Below are 20161 nucleotides of genomic sequence, written 5' to 3'. Positions count from 1 at the left end.
GCAAATCGACTGACTTATTTTCAAAGGAACTATACCTGTATTTGCCTTAAACAATCAAGTAAAACCACGGAAAAGTTAAATTAGGGTATCAGGAAGGGGATTCTATCGTCCAACCGGAGATACGGTTGAAGTTGGTGTCACCACCAGTATCCATCGTATCTGAAGACAAGAGTACCTCTGAATTGCAATGACTGCCACCAGCCATTCTTTTGTTCACTAACTACGTACTCTTTAAATCAATTTTTTAAGTACGGTTGCACATACTATTTTCAATAAGCTATGAAAAAACGATGCCCAAGCAACTGAAAATAATAGTAATGTAAAACTATTGATAGATTTTCAATAAGTAAATCTATACCTGTGTACATACTCCGCAAGCCATGCTACGGGACCAGACGGAGGGTACGTGAACCATTATCATTCATTTCCCTTCCTGTTCCACTCACAAAGAGAGCGAGGGAAAAACTACCATCTACATGCCTCCGTACGACCCCTAATTTCTCTTATCTTCATGGTCCTTACGAGAAATACACGTTGGCAACAGTAGAATCAGCAATTAGAAACAAATACCGGTTCTCTAAATTTTCTCAGTAGCGTTCCACGAAAAGGATGTCACCTTCCCTCCATAGCTTCCCATTTGATTCCCGTAGCATCTCTGTAATAACTGTGTGTTGATCGATCATACCTGCAACAAATCTACCAGCTCGATTCTGAATTACTTTGGTGTCTTCCCCTGGCGGGGATCCCAGACGGTCGTGTAGTACTCAACAACGGGTCGCACTAGTGTTCTATATGCGGCCTCCTATACAGAGGAACCATGAACCACTCTTCCTAAAACTCTCCCAATACACCGAAGTCGACCATTCGCGTACCTAACTACAGTTCTTACCTGCTCATTCCATTTCATATCGCTTTGCAGCGTTACGGCTGGATGTTTAATTGATGTGGCTGTGTGAAACAGTTGCCTATTAATGCTGTACTCGAACGTTACAGGATTGTTTATCCTACTCATCCCCATTAATTTACATTTTTATACGTTTAGAACATTCTGCCATTCACCACAACAACTAGAAATTCTCTCTAAACCCTATAGTACACTCCTACAGTCAATTAACGACGACATATTCCCGTAAATGACAGCATCACAAGCAAACAGCGGTAAATTGCTGCTCACCCGTTCAATTAGATCATTTATGTACACGTAGAGAATAAGAGGGCTACTATCACACTCCTCTGGGGCACTCCTGACGATTCTCTCGCTGTCGGGGATATCGTACTGGTTTCTGTAACTTAAGAAATCTTCACGTCACTCACATATATAGGAACCTATTCCGCATGCTCTTACCTTCATTGATAGTCTGCGGTGGGGCACCGTGCCAAAAGCTTCCCGGAAATAGTATGGAACCCGTCTGTTGCCATCCATCCTAAAAACTTAGGATATCGAATGAGAGAAGAGCAATAGAGTTTCGGAGAAGCGATGCTTTCTGAATCCGTGCTGATTGGTGGACAGAAGCTTCCCTGTCTCAAGGAAACTTATTGTATCCTAAGACGTTCCAGGGACAGCTTACTACAGGGACTAATAAATCGACGCTGACGGACGTGTCGAGCCTCTGTGTATCTTCAGCATTATTGCTTTATCGGATGTCAAGCAAAGCGCAGTACGTAGGATTAAAGCGGGGCGTGGTCCATATGGAGAATTTATTAGCAGTATCGTAAAACTAGAACATTTGGTCTTTGATAATAAAATCCACTGAGTCGTTAAGCCACGCCATAATCCACTCTAACTTTGAAACTTCCTGGCAGATTAAAACTGTGTGTCGGACCGAGACTCGAACTCGGGACCTTTGCCTTTCGCGGGCAAGTGCTGGTAGGTAGTGGCAGAGGTAAGGCTATGAGGACGGGGCGCGAGTCGTGCTTGGGTAGCTCAGATGGTAGAGCACTTGCCCGCGAAAGGCAAAAGTCCCGAGTTCGAGTCTCGGTCCAGCACACAGTTGTAATCTGACAGGAAGTTTCATATCAGCGCACACTCCGCTGGAGAGTGAAAATCTCTTTTCACTCTAACTTTCTTTATGCTCGACGTTTTGATCGCTCTGCTGGAGCCCTGTTCAGATCCAGTTTATGTAGGTGCTACGTGTGGTTGCTCTAGATGTCATGAGCTAAAAATAACATGAAGAAACAACTTCGTCAATTTTAATAATCTAATTTAATTTTAAACAGTCATGAAGATCGTTATTTGATTCTTTCACATAATTGCCTCCTTGAGTTATCTGAAGAGTCTTTCAAAGGATTTGCAGTGTCTTCTTTATTCCCTTCTCTGCGAGTAAGACATCTTTTATTGTAGGACGGACACCAGTGGTGGAATCCTGGAGGAGATCCCAAGACAAGAAGTTTGAAGTTGATTGCACCGCGGCCTGAGGACTTTACCATCAATCATAACGGGCACGGAGACCTACAGACTTACATAGCTAGTCTGTCTCCGCTCGACAGTGCCATACGGAGTCAGTGACGCGTTAGACAAACCAATCATTGCACAGAAAGTGCCGCAAGAATCGCCCATAGTGTTCATTCACTATCATGTTGCACACCATTCCGTAAAGAGATTCGGATTTTAACTACAGTGTCACAGTTCACGTGTTCCCTAGTGGTATATGTCTTAAACAATCAGCAGCAGTCCAAAACGAATAATAATGCCAAAAATTACAAGGCCATCATGAAATTCTATAAAGTGATGGAGATTCCAGTGTTATCCTATGGAAGCGAAAACTGAGTTATCACAAAAAAGGAAGAAAATAAAATTCAACAGCAGAGATGAGGTTTCTAAGGAAGACGAAGGGCTAGACAAGAAGACGCATGACTAGTGATGAAAATATCGGATCAGAAGTAAATATTTTCAACATGAATCAAAAAATTTAAAAGTATCATGAAGGCTGATGGCAGCACCTCACGAGAACTCCAGGTCACAGAATTCCCCAGAGATGCCGAACTACAAGTGAGAAAAGAGGTATTGGAATACCGGAAAAGAGGTGACTGATTTTCTTTGTGAATTCGGAACAGGCAACAGCCTAGTGCTCGAAAAGAAATTCATGAAGATGACATACGAAAGACGGAACTTTTACTGTGATGAGAGTGAGATGGAGCTGGGTGGGGAATATAGTCAGACGAATGGCTAAAATGTACCAAGGAAATCGTATGATTATTTAAAGAAATGAAAGCAAGTCAAGACAACAAGCTGACGCAAGGCATGTAAATGAAACTGAAAATATACAATGTTAATATGAATGCGTATGACAAGGCCCCAATGCTTGAAGATTGGAACAGACTTATATCTTGAAACGTGTGTCATATGACTGGTATCAGTGGCGATCATGGAAAATTTATGCACCATGTCTACTGACGTGATACTTTTAAGAGCAGGCAGATGAAAAGTAAGCTCAACAGACAAGACATTGTTTAGCCCTTAAAAGGAAACACTGGCCGCTCGGGGACATAGTAATTGGTTTAGGACTGATGCCAGGCGGTCATATCACCCTCCATAACTTATGGAGTGAAGTGGTGTGTATGTGACAGGTGACACCATGGAATCAGCACAGTAAGATATGCAATGGGTGTGGATGTTCTCTGGAGGAAGTTGGTGCATCGGCATGAGTCAAAATCAGCTCGATTACAGTAGGAGACTTTTATTTACTTTGTATCAGTAACTCATGTCTTCAGCTGGCGGACACTAGGTGATTGGCATCGAACCCATGGACTCCAGTAGATGATATTCCCAGCGCATCCTAACAGTACGGCAGCTTTGCGACGTCGACATACCTCGGTGGCGCTGTGGCAAGGATGTAGCCAGCCGTGACGACTAACGAAAGCAGAACCCACCAGGGTGTGAACCCCAGCCTCGACTTCTGGCTGACAGTGTCAGGAGGTGGCGGGTGCTCATTGGCCGGATGGCTGTAGGGGGCCTCAGTTCGGCGCTCGGACCATCGATGCTGCGGCTGGATACCCAGGCAGGAGGTCCAGTCGGGGTGACGGTTACACGATGGCGTCCTCATGGCAGATTCCCACAATACAGCGACGCTGGCTCGTTGACGTGCCGATTCGATGGCCTGCCTGGCCGGACGGCCAATATTTGTTGTTGTTGTTGTGGTCTTCAGTCCAGAGACTGGTTTGATGCAGCTCTCCATGCTACTCTATCCTGTGCAAGCTTCTTCATCTCCCAGTACTTACTGCACCCTACATCCTTCTGAATCTGCTTAGTGTATTCATCTCTTGGTCTCCCTCTACCATTTTTACCCTCCACGCTGCCCTCCAGTGCTAAATTTGTGATCCCTTGATGCCTCAGAACATGTCCTACCAACCGGTCCCTTCTTCTAGTCAAGTTGTGCCACAAATTTCTCCTCTCTCCAATTCTATTCCTTCTCATTAGTTATTTGATCTACCCATCTAATCTTCAGCATTCCTCTGTAGCACCACATTTCGAAAGCTTCTATTCTCTTCTAGTCTCAACTATTTATCGTCCACGTTTCACTTCCATACAAGGCTACACTCCATACAAATACTTTCAGAAACGACTTCCTCACACTTAAATCTATACTCGATGTTAACAAATTTCTTTTCTTCAGATACGCTTTCCTTGCAATTGCCAGTCTACATTTTATATCCTCTCTACTTCGACCATCATCCGTTATTTTGCTCCCCAAACAGCAAAACTCTTTTACTACTTTAAGTGTTTCAGTTCCTAATCTAATTCCCTCAGCATCGCCCGATTTAATTAGACTACATTCCATTATCCTCGTTTTGTTTTGTTGATTTTCATCTTATATCCTCCTTTTAAGACACTGTCCATTCCGTTCAGCTGCTCTTCCAGGTCCTTTTTTTTTATTTCTTCTCCATGGATTTTAATTCCTACTCCGAATTTTTCTTTTGTTTCCTTTACTGCTTGTTCAGTTTACAGATTGAATAACATCGGGGATAGGCTACAACCCTTTCTCACTCCCTTCCCGACCACTGCTTCCCTTTCATGCCCCTCGGCTCTTATAACTGTCATCTGGTTTCTGTACAAATTGTAAATAGCCTTTCGATCCCTGTATTTTACCCCTGACACCTTCAGAATTTGAAAGAGAGTATTCCAGTCAACGTTGTCAAAAGCTTTTTCTAAGTCTACAAATGCTAGAAACGTAGGTTTGCCTTTCTAAGATAAGTCGTTGGGTCAGTATTGCCTCACGTGTTCCAAAATTTTTACGGAATCCAAACTGATCTTCCACGAGGTCGGCTTCTAACAGTTTTGCCAATAGTTAAACGTGTCAAAGTGAGTTTGTTGTGGTGTGGCTGCAGCAAATGTCTCGTACGTTGCGTGTCGAATTGGCACTGGTTTCGGTAACACGCTGCTCACCACACAACAGGCGGGATGCGACACCTGAAGTGGAGATGACATAAGAATATCCCTGACAGATCGGAGAACTGTTGCCATCTTTCAACAGTGAAGCGCTAACGGCGCTAACAGTTGCCGTCTACAAAGCTGTGAGAACACAAAGGCTTTGCCACAGAGACGTTTAAAAAATCGCGTTACGTTATTGGTTGATGTAGCCGCGGTTAACTGCGCGCCCAGCACACTGCAACTATCATAGATCAACTTTTTTGATCTATCGGTCTCCTGAATGGTTTTGTGCGGTCTGCCTCTCCTGTGCCAACCTCCTCATCTCAGAGTACCACTTGCAACCGAAGTCCTCAGTTATTTCCTCGATGTATTCCGTTCTCTGTTTTCCACTACAGTTTTTACCTTCTACAACGCCCTATCATCCTGTCCCTTCTTCTTGTCAGTGTTTTCCACATATTCGTTTTACCACCGATTCTGCGGAAAACCATCTTATTCCTTGTCAATCCACCTACTTTTAAACATTCTTCTGTAGCACCGCATCTGAAATGCTTCGATTTTCTTCTGTTGGTGTTTTTTCCACAGTTAAAGTTACACTCCCACACAGTGCTGCATTACAGATCTACATTCTCCGAAATTTCTTATTCAAATTAAGGCCAATGTTTGATACTAGTAGACTTCTCTTGGCCAGGAATATCCTTTTTGTCAGTGCTATTCTGCTTTGTATGTCTCCTTAACTTCGTCTAATTCGTGATCTCCTTCCTGAAGTTAAGTTTCTCAATGTTATCGTTTGAGCTACTTCTTACTATTTTCGTCTTCCTTCGGCTGACTCTGAATGCATATTCTGTACTCATTAGACTGTTCATTCCATCCAAAAGACCCTGTCATTCTTCGCTGCTTTCATTCAGGATAGCAATGTCATCAATGAATCTTATCACTGATATCCTTTCATCCCCGAATTTAAATCCCTTTCTTGAACATTTCTTTTATTTCCGTCACTGATTCTTTGACATATAGTTCGGACAGCAGGGACGAAATACTACATCTGTTTTCGATCTGAACACCTCTTCTCGTGTCGACTCTTGTTTCTTGCTCAGTAACGTCATCAGACAAGTCTTCCTCCCCCGTAGAGGACTTCAGTGTACTGCTTCCACCTATGCGCTTTCTCCTCTGCAGTTAACAATGTAATTCCCTTCGCACTCTTAATGTTACCACCCTTTTCTTGTTTTTAATTTGCCGAAGGCTGTTTAGACTTTTCTGTATCAATCCTTACGACAGTCATTTCTTTTTCTATTTCGTCACACTTTGCATAGGGCCATTTCACGTTAGCTTTCCTGTACTTGCAATTTATTTCGTTCGCAAAGTTCCCTTAACATTTTTGGACTTCCTTCCTTCATCGGTCAACTGAAGTATTCCTTCTGTTAGCCCTGGTTTGCCGCGCGGTATTAGCCGAGCTGTTTTAGGCGCTGCAGTCATGGACTGTGCGGCTGGTCCCGGCGGAGGTTCGAGTCCTCCCTCGGGCATGGGTGTGTTTCATGGGTGTGTGTGTTTGTCCTTAGGATAATTTAGGTTAAATAGTGTGTAAGCTTAGGGACTGATGACCTTAGCAGTTAAGTCCCATAAGATGTCACACACATTTCACCATTTTGAGCCCTGGTTTCTTTGCAGTTACCTTTCCTGTACGTGCGCTTTTCTTTCCAACTACAGTGAATGTTGCTTTTTGAGCCTGCGCTATTCATTATCGTAGTATCTGTAGCATCGCAGAAATTGAAATGTATCTCTTCATTCCTTAGTGCTTCCGTATCCCACTTCCTTGCTCATTTATTCTTCTTGACTAGTGTCTTAAACTTCAACCTATTATCATGATAACTAAATTGTGATGTGAGCCAATATGTGCTCGTAGGTATGCTTTGCAATCCCGTGTCTGATTTCGGAATCTTTTCTTGACCAATAATACGTAATCTAACTGAAATCTTCCCTTATCTCCCAACATTTTCCAAGTATACCTTGTCCTCTTGTGATTCTTCGGCAGAGTGTTCGCTGTTACTAACTGATATTTTTTGCATAATTCCATTTGTCTTTCTCCTTTCCCGTTCCTGCTACCAAGCCCATATTCTCTCGTAACCATTTTTCCACTCCCTCCCTTACAGCTGCATTCCAATCCTACATGACTATTAGATTTTCATCCACATTTAGATACAGAATTACCCTTTCAGTATCTCCATATATTTTCTGTATCTTTTCATCCTCTGCTTGCAACGTCGGCATATGTACCCAGATTATTGTTGTTAGTGGTGGTTTGCTGTTGATTCTGATGCGAACGGCCCTATCACTGAACCGTTCACAGTAAATCAATGTCTGCGATATCTTCCCATTCATAATTCTACTCCAGTAATATCATTTTCTGCTGGCATTGATAATACCCTGTACCCGTCTGACCAAAAATCCTTTCTTCTTTCTATTTCGCTTCACTGACCCCTAGTATGCTTGGATTGAACCTCAGCACTTTTCAGATTTTCTAACTACCATGTTCAGATTTCTGACAACACTTAGAACGTTGCCCTTCGCCCAATAAACTATAGGCGGGTGTCCTGGCGCATAGCCACTTTTCCATATTACAACAAGTGGCTTCCTTGCGACACCGAGCTGGGCTCGCGCAGTGAGAAATGGGTCGTCAAGGGTACGTGACAGAATAGCAGAAAATAGTTACCATATTTGGACGTTTCCCATTTGTCGACGTATCATTGCAGACTGTTTAACGTGTCAAAAGGAATGCTGTACCACTCACGGCCATGTAAAGCGATGCAGAAGAGTAGTTGTGAAAAATCATAAACGATAACAATCAGAGACGAGAACCAGGCGTTCGTAGTGAAAATTAGTTTCAAACCGGACATGAGTTACTGCTGGCAGTAAACACAGGGCCATCTCAACCAGTTTCCGATCGAACACTGAGGTGAGAACTGAATGTAATGTACTTTGGAGCGAAAATGGTAAGGAAAGAGAAAGAGAGATGTATGAAGACAACAGCAGTTAGTGCCAAAGAGAGATATTGATGGTCAGTGAGAGATAGTGGCAGCAAAAGAGCAAGAGAGATGGGTAGAGAGAGAAGCAATCTATATATGTATCACACTCCGAAAGCCACCCAACGGTGTGTGACTGAGTGTACTTCTGGTATCGCTAACTGATGCCCCCTTCCCTGGTCCACACGCTAAAGGCGCGTGGGAAGAATGTTTGTCGGTAAGCTACTGTATTATTTGTAATTTCTCGAATTTTCTCGCCGTGGCCTATTTGGGAGATGTGTGTGGGAGGAATTAAGATGTTTTCCGATTCTTCCTATAAAGTTTCCCTCGTAAATTAGATATTAAGGCTCCCCGTGATTCTCAACATCTCTGCTGTAATGTCTACCAATTGAGCTTGTTGAGAATCTCTGTAACGCTCTCGCACCGATTAAAAGATCCCGTGACGAAACACGCCGTTCGTCGTTGGATCTTCTCTATCTCGCCTCCATAGTGTGATGGGCAATACTCAAGAATCTGTCGAACAAGCGCCTCGTAAGTCAGTTCATCCGTGCATGACTTACATTTACTTAAGATTTTTCCTGTGAATCTGTCTGGCAGATGCTTTTCTTAATATTTGTTTTATATGGTCATTTACTTAAGGTCGCTCTCTATAGTTACTCCTACATATTTAACGGTAGATAATCTTTCCAGCAATTTGTCATCAGTAGTGTAGTTGTACATTAGTCGATTTCTTCTCCCGTGTATGCGCGATGTGTTACATTTATTTTCGTCCATGATCAATTGCTAGAGCTTGCACCATTCATCAATCTTCTGCAGGTAATTATGGAAACCTAAGCTGTCGTCTGGCGTTGCTACTTTCTTACAGACTATCATATCATCTGCGAACACATTTAAAGAGCTTTTGATGCTTTCTACTATATCGCTAATATACAGGGTGTTACAAAAAGGTACGGCCAAACTTTCAGGAAACATTCCTCACATACAAAGAAATAAAATATGTTATGTGGACATGTGTCGGGAAACGCTTACTTTCCATGTTAGAGCTCATTTTATTACTTCTCTTCAAATCACATTAATCATGAAATGGAAACACACAGCAACAGAACGTACCACCGTGACTTCAAACACTTTGTTACAGGAAATGTTCAAAATGTCCTCCGTTAGCGAGGATACATGCATCCACCATCCGTCGCATGGAATCCCTGATGCGCTGATGCAGCCCTGGAGAATGGCGTATTGTATCACAGCCGTCCACAATACGAGCACGAAGAGTCTCTACATTTGGTGCCGGGGTTGCGTAGACAAGAGGTTTCAAATGCCCCCATAAATGAAAGTCAAGAGGGTTGAGGTCAGGAGAGCGTGGAGGCCATGGAATTGGTCCGCCTCTACAAATCCATCGGTCACCGAATCTGTTGTTGAGAAGCGTACGAACACTTCGACTGAAATGTGCAGGAGCTCCATCGCGCACGAACCACTTGTTGTGTCGTACTTGTAAAGGCACATGTTCTAGCAGCACAGGTAGAGTATCGCGTATGAAATCATGATAACGTGCTCCATTGAGCGTAGGTGGACGAAACTAAAATGAGCTCTAACATGGAAAGTAAGCGTTTCCGGACACATGCCCACGTAACATCTTTTCTTTCTTTGTGTGTGAGGAATGTTTCCTGAAAGTTTGGCCGTACCTTTTTGTAACACCCTGTATATTAGAACCAGTAACGGTCTTACCACACTTATTAGGGGTACTCTGGAGATAACGTTCAGATCTTTCGATTTTTGTCTGTTAAAAGCGGCGCCTCGAATTCTATCTGCAAGGAAGTCTTCAGTCGAAAGTCTGGTGCGATACTCGGTAAGTTCGTATTTTTTTCACTAAACGGCAGTGCGGGGCGATGTCAAATGCCTTCCTGAAGTCAAAGAACACTGCATCAGCCTGAGCGCTCTTGTCTACAGCGCTATGGATCTCATTGAGGAACAGAGCGATCTGAGTTTTCCAAGATGTCTGTTCCGGAATAGAGGATACTTCTTCAAAAATGTCGTAATAACTGAGCACAATACATGTCTCTAATGCTACAACATCTTGACGTCAACGATATAGACCCACGGTTATGATTGCATGTGATTGCAAAGGTGAAAGGAGACAGTGGAACTGAGAAAAGAGAGGCTAATGCAGACCATACATAGTCTTGAGGGTCCTGAACGGTCCCAGACTGGCAAACTTTAACACGTAGGTATAGTGAAGGGCACATTTTGGACGAAATTTAAACACGTGGGCACGCGGGAAAAGTAAGTGAGGCCGCCCAGAATTTTTGAGCTGCCGCGGTGTGGTGGAGACATTGGCAGTGGAGAAAGGAGACGTGTAAGTGAGAGAGGAGAAACTGGCGTAAACCAATGGGAGAAAAAGGAGTCACTGGGAGAGAGACATAAATAGGCAGCGACACTGAGAGGGAGATGCTGAGCTTGATGGCGTAACTACAAAGAAAGACTGGGTAAAAGGATTTAGAATATGCTGTGTTAAAAGAGCACAAATATGTTTGCATGCCACAATTTTTGGTGAAGAGGGCACGATGAGGATTGAGACAGCGAGTTCCCCAATTTTCAGTCAGAGTCTTTTAAAGAGAAATATATTCGCCATTTTTGCGTTCCGACAGGAGCATTTTTCCGGTGGTTTTTCCTTAATGATTGAATCACAGAGGGATCTTGTGGTGGCCAAGATGTTCGTGGCACAAGAATCTACAGACTGCCCCGTGGAGACACAATGTTCGGCTCTGGCTGCCTTCATCAGCTGCAAAAGGCGAGTGTACGATCATGTTCCACTCATATTTTGTGAAATGTGCGTGTGGTCTGACTATTGTAGCTTTGCTGCATTTACCTCGTGGTATTCTGTGGATTAGTCTTCCGCAAACCCAGCTCATCATTTTCGGAACCAAGAACAGCAGAGATTTTTGTACACGGCCGAAAAATTGCACTAACTGGATGTTTCTTAAGGATTATACCTGATTCAGATAAAATGTTGCCCACAAACGGGAGCAACGCCCTGGATTTAAACAGCTTATTCTGTTCTTTATCTTGTGAATGACAACGTATATTCCTCATTAAAGCTGTCCCAGTTTGATGTGACAAATATCTATCGCTTTTACACGCAGACTGTAGGTGTTCTAGCTCCTTTGCAAGGCTGTCTCAATCAGACACAACCTGTGCATGGTGCACCAGCTTGCAAAGGGTGCTCACTGTTTCCGAAGGGTGCTGACAATGTGACGCCTGAAATATAGGTCGGTACCATATTTGTGAGCTTACGGTGAATAAAATTCCCTTGTGACCCATCCATTTTCCGATTAATTAAGGCGCCTAGAAACGGAAGACAACCATATTTCTCCTCTTCCATTGCAAACTGGATTTTCTCGTGGACAGCAGTTAGATGTAAAAATCGTGATACCTCTTCCTCGCCATGTGGACACACCACAAAAGTGCCCTAATACTCTTGGTTTAGTTTCGAGTGTCCTCTTCTCAAAATCTTCCATAAACAAATGCTACCAAAGGGGCAGAAACGTTAATTTGTCCAAAATATTCACTGCTGAATAAAAGGTAATTTTAGGAAAGGGCAGGATGGTAGAGAACTGTTATATCGGGACTTATTCCTGATCGGTGACAACGAATCCATTATAGAAACCCTTGTGAGGAGTGAAACATCGTCAAAACTTCCTAATAAGTCCAGTCGCAGAGTCTTCAGCCTACTAATAAATTGTGCACATTTCCTGACCTGGTGTGAACATATTCCATCAAATGGTGTCAGCAGCGAAATAAGATGCTTAGCGAAGTAGTAAGTCCGCTGCTCCTATATTACTCGCAGCTGGTCGTAGTGGCAGACCTTCTCTGTGAATTTTCGGAAAAGCTTGCAATCTGAGTTGAACAGCGCTGCAACTATTTACGAAGGAGGAGAAAGTTAATAGTGCCGACATTTTCCTTTCTACTCTACCTGTGGGGTCTTTTGTCCGTCTTACGGTACGTAGGTTCACTCAACATTAGACAGCACGTGTCAAATGTACAGTGGCCTTGCCCTTGTCCGCTGGAAGGGCCACCGCTTGAGGATCTTCTCGGCTTGCACAATGCGACTCCTTCCGTCGAGAAAATACAGTATTACTTTCTTCAGGAGAAACTGTTGTAAGTTTGCGAAATGTTTCACGCCGTATTTATTCTGTTGCTTCATTCGAAAGAGGTTTAAGCTTCTTCGATCAGTTCAAGGCATAATTTTAGGCCTGGACTCGAAGCTGAAAATCTTTACCAAGACCTTACCAGTGAAATTCATGACGGAGTGTTGAAAATACCTCCCTCGGTGACGTTGCCAGAATGGCGCATTTCATAAAGACCACCCCTGCCAAGTTCATCGCACGAACGGCAAGTTAAACACCTGTAAAGGTAAGGATTTGTTTCAGTCGGCGTGAACTGGAAGTAGTTTCAAAACAGCTGTTTTGTTTGCGCTTGGAGATTGCATCCAATCTCCCATCCGTATCTTCAGAATGTGTCGATGAACTAAAATGCGGCAAATCGGACAGGATCCACAAGGAGTCGTCCTCAAGACAATAATCGAAGTTCGCCCGCATGTCATTCAGTATAAGTGTGAAAGACAAACATAAATTTCAGTGTAAATATCATTTAAAGCCCTGAAAAGTGGAAACACATTTACCACATCTCTACCTCATGTAACAGAGTCATCGCCCTTGTGACCTAAAAACATCGGTAAGCAGTATTAACAATTCGTAGACAGCAAACGCCCACTTACACAACCCAAAAGAGATCCACTACAGTAACTTTAAACATCAAAATTGACATACTGCAATTTTACCATTTGAAAACATAATTTTTTTTCGGTTATAACCTAGCCTAAAATTTCCGATACAGACGTTACCTGTGTTACAGAAGACTTGCGGCATTAAGTATAGACATGAGGGTGAAATGGCTAGACAGTCACGGAGCGTGCATAATGTAATAGATGGCTGTTGTTGTGGTCTTCAGTCCTGAGACTGGTTTGATGCAGCTCTCCATGCTACTCTATCCTGTGCAAGCTTCTTCATCTCCCAGTACCTAGTGAAACCTACATCCTTCTGAATCTGCTTGGTGTATTCATCTCTTGGTCTCCCTCTACGATTTTTACCCTCTACGCTGCCCTCCAATACTAAATTGGTGATTCCTTGATGCCTCAGAACATGTCCTACCAACCGATCCCTTCTTCCCGTCAAGTTGTGCCACAAACTTCTCTTCTCCCCAATCCTATTCAATACTTCCTCATTAGTTATGTGATCTACCCATCTAATCTTCAGCATTCTTCTGTAGCACCACATTTCGAAAGCTTCTATTCTCTTCTTGTCCAAACTATTTACCGTCCATGTTTCACTTCCATACATGGCTACACTCCATACAAATACTTTCAGAAATGACTTCCTGACACTTAAATCTATACTCGATGTTAACAAATTTCTCTTCTTCAGAAACGCTTTCCTTGCCATTGCCAGTCTACATTTTATATCCTCTCTACTTCGACCATCATCAGATATTTTGCTCCCCAAATAGCAAAACTCCTTTACTACTTCAAGTGTCTCATTTCCTAATCTAATACCCTCAACATTACCCGACTTAATTCGACTACATTCCATTATCCTCGTTTTGCTTTTGTTGATGTTCATCTTATATTCTCCCTTCAAGACAGCATCCATTCCGTTCTACTGCTCTTCCACGTCCTTTACTGTCTCTGACAGAATTACAATGTCATCGGCGAACTTCAACGTTTTCATTTCTTCTCCATGGATTTTAATACATACTCCGAATTTTTCTTTTGTTTCCTTTACTGCTTGCTCAATATACAGATTGAATATCATCGGGGAGAGGCTACAACCCTGTCTCACTCCCTTCCCAACCACTGCTTCCCTTTCATGTCCCTCGACTCTTATAACTGCCATCTGGTTTCTGTACAAATTGTAAATAGCCTTTCGCTCCCTGTATTTTATCCCTGCCACCTTTAGAATTTGAAAGAGAGTATTCCAGTCAACATTGTCAAAAGCTTTCTCTAAGTCTACAAATGCTAGAAACGTAGGTTTGCCTTTCCTTAATCTTTCTTCTAAGATAAGTCGTAAGGTCAGTATTGCCTCACGTGTTCCAGTATTTCTACGGAATCCAAACTGATCTTCCCCGAGGTCGGCTTCTACTAGTTTTTCCATTCATATGTAAAGAATTCGTGTTAGTATTTTGCAGCTGTGGCTTATTAAACTGATTGTTCGGTAATTTTCACATCTGTCAACACCTGCTTTCTTTGGGATTGGAATTATTATATTCTTCTTGAAGTCTGAGGGTATTTCGCCTGTTTCATACATCTTGCTCACCAGATGGTAGAGTTTTGTCAGGACTGGATCTCCCAGGGCCGTCAGTAGTTCCAATGGAATGTTGTCTACTCCGGGGGCCTTGTTTCGACTCAGGTCTTTCAGTGCTCTGTCAAACTCTTCACGCAGTATCGTATCTCCCATTTCATCTTCATCTACATCCTCTTCCATTTCCATAATATTGTCCTCAAGGGCATCGCCCTTGTATAGACCCTCTATATACTCCTTCCACCTTTCTGCTTTCCCTTCTTTGCTTAGAAATGGGTTTCCATCTGAGCTCTTGATGTTCATACAAGTGGTTCTCTTATCTCCAAAGGTCTCTTTAATTTTCCTGTAGGCAGTATCTATCTTACCCCTAGTGAGATAAGCCTCTTCATCCTTACATTTGTCCTCTAGCCATCCCTGCTTAGCCATTTTGCACTTCCTGTCGATCTCATTTTTGAGACGTTTGTATTCCTTTTTGCCTGCTTCATTTACTGCATTTTTATATTTTCTCCTTTCATCAATTAAATTCAATATTTCTTCTGTTACCCAAGGATTTCTACTAGGCCTCTTCTTTTTACCTACTTGATCCTCTGCTGCCTTCACTACTTCATCCCTCAAAGCTACTCATTCTTCTTCTACTGTATTTCTTTCCTCCATTCCTGTCAATTGTTCTCTTATGCTCTTCCTGAAACTCTGTACAACCTCTGGTTCTTTCAGTTTATCCAGGTCCCATCTCCTTAAATTCCCATTTTTTGCAGTTTCTTCAGTTTTAATCTACAGGTCATCACCAATAGATTGTTGTCAGAGTCCGCATCTGCCCCTGGAAATGTCTTACAATTTAAAACCTGGTTCCTAAATCTCTGTCTTACCATTATATATTCTGTCTGATACCTCTTAGTATCTCCAGGGTTCTTCCATGTATACAACCTTCTATCATGATTCTTAAACCAAGTGTTAGCTACGATTAAGTTGTGCTCTGTGCAAAATTGTACCATGCGGCTTCCTCTTTCATTTCTTAGCCCCAATCCATATTCACCTGCTACGTTTCCTTCTCTCCCTTTTCCTACACTCGAATTCCAGTCACCCATGACTATTAAATTTTCGTCTCCCTTCACTATCTGAATAATTTCTTTTATTTCATCATACATTTCTTCAATTTCTTCGTCATCTGCAGAGCTAGTTGGCATATAAACTTGTACTACTGTAGTAGGTGTGGGCTTCGTATCTGTCTTGGCCACAATAATACGTTCACTATGCTGTTTGTAGTAGCTTACCCGCATTCATATTTTCCTATTCATTATTAAACCTACTCCTGCATTACCCCTATTTGACTTTGTGTTTATAACCCTGTAGTCACCTGACCAGAAGTCTTGTTCCTCCTGCCACCGAACTTCACTAATTCCCACTATATCTAACTTTAACCTATCCATTTCCCTTTTTAAGTTTTCCAACTTACCTGCCCGATTAAGGGATCTGACATTCCACGCTCCGATCCGTAGAACGCCAGTTTTCTTTCTCCTGATAACGACATCCTTTTGAGTAGTCCCCGCCCGGAGTTCCGAATGGGGGACTATTTTACCTCCGGAATATTTTACCCAAGAGGACGCCATCATCATTTAATCATACAGTAAAGCTGCATGCCATCAGGAAAAATTACGGCCGTAGTTTCCCCTTGCTTTCAGCCGTAATAGAAGGCTACGACCAATTAATTATTATTTACCCTCTCAGTTGTTCGAAACTTGTTGCTTCCAATAAAGCAGCAGTTTCAAACGATAGATTACGTTACATACCCAGTTATTATATTTCTCATTCTCAGGAAACCGGAACATATTCTTTCTTGAACTGAATTTAAAAATTTGTTTTAATCCATGCTTTAATTTGGGAACGTTGCCTGATTCGACCGGAGAAAACAGATTTGAATTCCGCTGTCTGAAGTCTGTAATGGAATGAAATGATCGTATGGCATTGTTGGCGGTGACACTCATCCGAGGAAATTCGGCCTCCGGGTTGCAAGTCTTATTTCAGTTGATGCCACGTTGGACGAAGTGCGCGTCGGTAACACAACAGTCAGTGTAAAAAGGGAGAAAAATCGCCCGCCTGGCCGGGAATCGAAACTGGGTTCGCTGCATGGTAGGCAACCAAGTTACCACTTACAATTTCTTTCTTTTGTTCGTTATTGGTCGTTGTGTTTGTTCGGGGCGGACATTCCATGATGCTTGTTCAAGTTCATCGTTGATCCACTAACTCATTTTCTTTTTTTTTTTACAGATGGCAGCTATACCTCCGACCGAACACGCTGAGATACCGCACCGGCTCTAAGCAGGCGGTCCGAACTGTGTATCATCCAACGATGAGATCGGTTGCATCGAGACTTCACACGCTATGGCATAGTCACTTGAAAAAAAAAAATAAATAAAAGTCCACTGTCTTCGGCCGATGTCGGTAGACGGCAGAATCCCCGGATGTCAGTGCCACTGCGACCGTAGCCAGCTGCGCTAGGCACGTGTTTGTAAGATTCCTTGCGTGAGCGGCATATCATGTGTAGGGCAAACGACCCTCATTGTTCGGGTGCGTGGAACAGTTGCCTCCTCCAAGCTAGAAAGTCTGCTGTCGCCGAACATTGTATTTGTACTGGCTATTAGGTGAAATATGGCGCAACAAAATTTTGTGGCCCGTACTTTAAATTTCTGGAATACTATTATCAGTTAATCTGTGGTAGTGTAAGACGTTGACAACGTAACAGAAAGAAACAAGTGACGACAGAAAAGAGGGAAATTAATGTTCTTGCTGCTGTTGTAGTTGATTCGCACCTCAGCTTCCGCGCAATCGCACTAGCAAATGGCGTGAAGCAGGCAAGAGTCCTACGCATTCTCTGCCGACATAGGTTTCATCCGTACCATACATTTCTCGATCAAGAGCTGAATGGAAACGATAATGATAAGCGTGTTAACTTCTGTACATGCGTATGAAGACAGATACTTCAGATGTATAATGCATCTTGTTTAGCGATGAAGCCACATTTACCAATCTTGGCCAGTTAAACCACCGAAATACGCACTATTAGTGCTGACAATCCCAATTGGCTTCAGGTGGAACGTCAGCGTCCCGTTTTTCATATATGGAACACAGAATGCGCACAAGTATCGCAGCCTCATAACAAACCATCTTCCATGGATGGTAGAAGGCGTTTCTCTGCAGACTAGTAGGAACCTGCAGTAGGAACATGATGGCTGCCCAGCCCATAGTGTACGAAGCACTACAGCATGTCTTTAGGAATTGTTTCCAAATCGTTGGATTGGACGCAGAGGATCTGTCCCTTGGTAACCCCGTTCCCTGTTTTTGACGCCTGTAGCCTTTTTTTATGCTGGGAAAGCTTTTAAGACGCTGTTTACAAAGACATACCAACTACAGTTGGCTAATGTGCAACGACACACTACTGCAGCCTGCTCGAGCATCTGCGCTGAGATCCTAGAACGTGTGTAGCAGTTATTCCATACCAGACTGGAAACGTGTATTGCCGCTGCCGGTGGTCATTTTGAATAGAACCTGTGATGTTCAATTGTATCGTTACTGGTCTGAATCCACATAAGTACTGATGCACTTGTGTTGTTCTTTAGTGTGGGTTACGACAGGTATTGCACAAGTGTTGTTGCGGAATGTCTCATAAACGACTCGCACTGGAGTCTTGCAAGAGACACCACTGACGTTTTAATTTACCCTACTTTTAGTGTGTTAATGTAAACAGGTAATGTTCCATTTAAAAAAGTTCATGTCTGCACAGAAAATACATTTTCTGAACATTATTACAACCTGTTGACTGGTTAACAGTTAGAGTCCATGGGTGCCAATTCATTCTGTGGAAACTGCATATCAATACTTTCCATTTCCGCAATACCTGAGCTGCAAGTTTTAGGTGATTCCCTCTGTATAGAGACAGCAGGTTACCAAAGACCAGTAGTTCGTGGAACAAATAAAGCTAACTTGTTTGTCTTGTCACCTTCCAATCTACATACAAAATTTTCATTAGTAAACAGTAACAACAATATTATAAAAGGCAGACATAATTATCCCTTTTTATATTTGAGTATGTTTCACTATCAGTATGACTAATGTCATAAACTAATATCTACATTTTGTCCCCCTTCTTAGCTGAATGCCGGCACGGTAACTCAACGTGTTCCATCAGAGAACTGGCTGGTTTCTGTAATAAAAAGTTGAGTGAAGGGATCAACAACGAACTTCAATGGATATCATGTGACGTCTGCTAGGACCAAATACAACGAAAAAATGCAAAAAAGTGGTAACGTGCTTGCCTCCAATGCAGGGGGCCCGGGTTCGATTCCCGACCGGGTTGGAGATTTTCTTCGCTCGTGGACTGGGTGCTCTGTTGTCCTCATCATCATTTCATCCTCACCATTGGCACGCGAGTCGCCCAATGTGGCGTCGACCGCAATAAAACTCGCACTCGTTGGCCGAACTTCCCCGGATGCGGCCTCCCGGCCAGCAATGCCATACGATCATTTTATTTTTCGTCTATATTTTTATTAAATAATACGCACTGTCTTTCCTACGGTTTATAAATGGGCAGCAAAAATATGCAGAAAAAAATACCGGTGAAAATTTACTGTTGCGGAGAATTTTCTTAAATCATAGTTAGTGAAACATTAAGTGCGGGTTATATCTTTACGACAAGGAGCTGAGTGTTATTTGGTTGATTTTCTTTGAAATAAGGGAGAACTAGTTTCTGGTAATCGTAGGAATGTAAATCAGTTTAATTAGTATATTTTGATGTGTAACGACAGGCTCGATTCAGTACGACTGCAGTGAAATTGTTTACTCACTATACTAGGAACAGTAGATTGATTTTAGATCAGCAGGATCAATACATTATGTTATAACTCAGTTTCATCGTATCTGAATGAAATACTAATAAACGATTTCCGAGAAGCAATTACGATACAGCAATAAATAGCAGGATAAGTACGCTTACTGCTGGTAGTAAGTCATAATACATCCAGCAAACATGCTGCTCACACACATCGCTGGAAAAATTTATCTAACTGTTGCAAGAAGTTCATTATTGATACCGTATTAAAAGAAATATCGGTGTATCTAGTTCCTTATCTTGCAATGTCTTTGGTGCTCTAAAATTTCGGAAAGTTAAAAGGACATGCCAATGGTAGGGGAACCCCCGAAACACTGCACGCATTTTTGTATTGTGAGAGTGGGTTAGTGGGCGGTGAGTAGGCTTAGAGGCGAGAATAGAGGTTTGATTATCAAGTATGTTGAGCCTAAATGTAATATTAAAAGACAAAAGAGTTGTGTTCGTGATTAAACGTGTAACGTTCCCTGACAGCACACACACTATTAATAAACTGAAATGACATTTAATTGTACTATGTACGCCACTATGAAGCAATTCGTAT

This window comes from Schistocerca cancellata, chromosome 1 (assembly GCF_023864275.1).
Source record: "Schistocerca cancellata isolate TAMUIC-IGC-003103 chromosome 1, iqSchCanc2.1, whole genome shotgun sequence".
In the NCBI taxonomy this organism is placed as follows: domain Eukaryota; kingdom Metazoa; phylum Arthropoda; class Insecta; order Orthoptera; family Acrididae; genus Schistocerca; species Schistocerca cancellata.
Note: the sequence above shows the minus strand (reverse complement) of the source record.